The sequence below is a fragment of the Rutidosis leptorrhynchoides genome, chromosome 6 (genome assembly GCF_046630445.1).
Source record: "Rutidosis leptorrhynchoides isolate AG116_Rl617_1_P2 chromosome 6, CSIRO_AGI_Rlap_v1, whole genome shotgun sequence".
NCBI classification, from domain to species: Eukaryota; Viridiplantae; Streptophyta; class Magnoliopsida; order Asterales; family Asteraceae; genus Rutidosis; species Rutidosis leptorrhynchoides.
In genome coordinates, this window is record NC_092338.1 from 388,856,314 (window position 1) to 388,860,049 (window position 3,736).

Sequence of the window (3,736 nt, forward strand, 5' to 3'; positions counted from 1 at the left end):
CGCACTCGGACAGCACTCCGTCGTAATATTTTATGTATAGTAATAATATCTTGAAATAATACGGAGTAAATATATATATGTAAATCGATTGAGAGAGTTTAGAGAAAACTATTTTCAAGTTTCTATGAAATAATGAAACCTATTGAATTCTATTTATAATAGATTTTTGAATTATTAAAGTGAATTATTAAAGTATGAATTATTAAAGTGAATTATTAAAGTATGAATTATTAAAGTGAATTATTAAAGTTAAAGTAAAGTAAAAATAAAGTAAAGGTAAAGTTTAAGTATAGTAAAAGTATAAAACTATGTACGTATAATACGCGTATGAATATATATAATATTAATTTAAATCGTTATATATATTTAATAAAATAAAATATAAATATCGTTATCTTTATCATACTAGTTAAGTAATGAGTTGTCAAAAGTGGTTCTAGATATTTATAAAAGTTATATACGTTTTAATAATAAAGTTCTTTTTAAACTGAAAACGTTTTTGTACGTTTGAAACTAAATAGATCAATCGAGTCTTTATGAGATTCAATCTTCCACTATCCTTTGTCTAGTTCTCAATGATTGATAATTTGTTCTTATTTATAAATCACTTTACCATTTTCCGAATATTGTTAAAATGGAAAGATTTCTCAAATCAACGTGGGCCTTTCAACAGAGACTTGTAATCATAATTCAATATATCTGATAATTCAATCATTTGATCTTATCTTCTAATTCCATTGATAAACATTTTGAAACAGATACAATCATATAAAGTATTTAATCTAATATTTTGTTTACGTTTCAAGTTATAATATATATACACATATACATATATAATCATATTCGTTTAATGGTTCGTGAATCGTTGGAACTTGGTCGAGGTTGAATGAATGTATGAACATAGTTTAAAATTCTTGAAATTTAACTTAACAAATATTGCTTATCGTGTCGGAAACATATAAAGATTAAAGTTTAAATTTGGTTGGAAATTTTCGGGTTGTCACATTGAAGACGTATGGTTATTATTCATGGAAGAAGATGGTTCGAGTGAAGAATGTTAAATAGAGCATTAAGGTTGAAGATCTCATCTCAAAAAGTAATAAAACAAGAGAAAAGTCGAAAACAGCATCAGATGCGACACATCTCTTTATATGCGGCGCATGGTCCTCTGAATTTTACCCCATTGTGGACATACGCCAAAAGGTGCAGCGCATCTCCTTAGATGCGGTGAATCTGAATAGGACACGGTTAAGGATGTGGCACATCATTATAGATGCGGCGCCTCGACCCCTGACTTTGAGAACAAGTTACGAAAAATCTATAAGTTGTGGGGGGTTTTGGTAAGTTTTATATATACGATTTTCAGCTCAAGGTTACGCATTTTAGATGTTTTGGAGGCCATTCAAGAGTTTTTCAAGGGTTTAACATCTAGGATTGAATATTTGATTATCTAACATCATTAGTATATTAATTTTCTTTAGTTTTTGTGAGATTACTATGAATTTTATCATGCCCAATTGTCTGATTGTTTCATCATCATTTATGCTAGGCTAAATTTATTTGTGTTCACTTTAATGTAAGAACTTATGATTTTGAGTTTGTTCTATCTATGGATTATTAAGGTTTTTATGTTTATTTAATTGTGCTTTCTTGAAAGATCCATTATTGCGTTCATCGATTCATTTAAGTTCAATTATACAGGTTTATAAATTGATTTATGTGAGTTTATCAATATTCATAGCTTGTACTTCAACACCTAGTGATTTAAACACTTGCGTGTGACTGTAGGTGATAATTGAATAAATACTTCGATAACATAATTGTGTAGGTTATTTTGAGTGATGTTAATAATCTAGGTTTTACGTGAGTTTAACCAAAAGATAGTCTCATTAATTAAACACGGTAGAATTGGACCTCTGAAAGATGTTAGTGTGAGTTAACTAATTCCATTATGACTAAAGTTTATTGATTTCGTGAGACTGATATAAACGGTTTACTCTGACTTTTAATAACGAGTTTAATAACAAAAGAACAATCCTAGTCATTTGTTGAGCATCAAAGTGAACACTATTTCTCCTTATCTGGTTAATTCGTTTATTTACTTTGCTTTTATTTCAGTTTAATTTTTAAACCAAACTCTCCCTTTTAAACTTTAGGATAATTATTAGTTTTTAGAATCTTAATTTACTGTTATATGTGAAACGGACTGGTCTATTTACTTATTAATTGCTGTACGATCGGATTTAGTTGTCTTACTTGTGTGATAATTGTTAAGTATTTTGCTAGTTAATTTTATAAGTATATTCCACACATCAGGACTATTAATTTGGGACGTCTAAAAAAAAGCATATTAAATTGGAACAGAGGAAGTATAAGCGTTTTTCCTTTCCGAAAACATATTTTTAATTAAAATATATCATTAGACCCAAATGATCCGATTAAACAAATTCTACAATCTACTTGAACAATATACATAACTTACCATCTGAACAAACATACATGATCAATTTGGACAAACCATTAGACAATCGGACATAAACACTAATGAAACAAATAACATGAATAACTAAGACAACCAAACTCGCGTCTTCACACATCCCGACACTAATGAAAACACTGTAATGTTGAACGTCAAGTAGCAATTAGTGGCGAGATCTAAGTGCATTTTTTATGAATATCGATCTCCCTAACAAACCAAATGTCCGTCATATTGAACACCTACACACTAAAAAGAGTCAATACCCAATTTTGAAAAAAAAAAAAAAATAGCTTGCATGCCAAGAAAACAATAAACATGTAAATATGAAACATTCGAATCAAGATGTGATTCAACAAGATATAAGTTGAACACCAGAGAAATGTACCACCAAACAAAAGGACGACCCCCATGAAAGAACGAAGCACAAAAATGTGTGGAAGAAGTTAAAAACCAACATTTAAAAATATTAGAACAACGGATATTAGTCAAAGGTGGCGTTTGGTTCGAGGGTTTAAAATCACAGGATTTGAAATCCCATGGGATTTGAAAATTTTGCGATTTGAAATCCTATCATGTGTTTGGTCCAAGGATATGAAATCCCAAAATTTGTAAAATGTAAAATGTGAATGCAAAGTGAAGTAAAACGTAGAACTCAAACACAAAACATAAACGTACAAATGTAAACGTAAAACATACCGTGACACGTAAAGGTGTAACGTAAAAGTAAAACGTAAGCTTAAAAAATTATATAAAGCATAAACGTTTAACGTAAAACGTAAGCGTAATCGCAAAACGTAAACTAAAAAATAAATGTAAAATGTGAAAACATATAAAGTAAAAATAAAACGTGAAACGTAAACGTAAATGTAAAACGTAAACGTAAAACATAAACGTAAACTTAAGTGTAAAACGTAAACGTAAATTCACGAGCCTAAACAAGTTTTTCATTAATATACACAAAATATTATTGTTTACTAATATAATATTATAATATATACAATATAATATATGTTTATATATAAAATTTATATTATCATATCAGTACTAGTTACAAAAATAATAGTAAATCCTACTATATACGGATAACAATATAAAAATAATTATATTAAATATGAAGTATAATTAAATTAATTAGTATAAAGAAAGATAAGAATATGTAATTAACGTGTCAAGCTCAAGCCGAACTTGAGCTTGTAAAACATCAAATGAGCCGAACTCGAGCTTAAAATATTTGGCTCGAATCGAGCCGAACTTGAG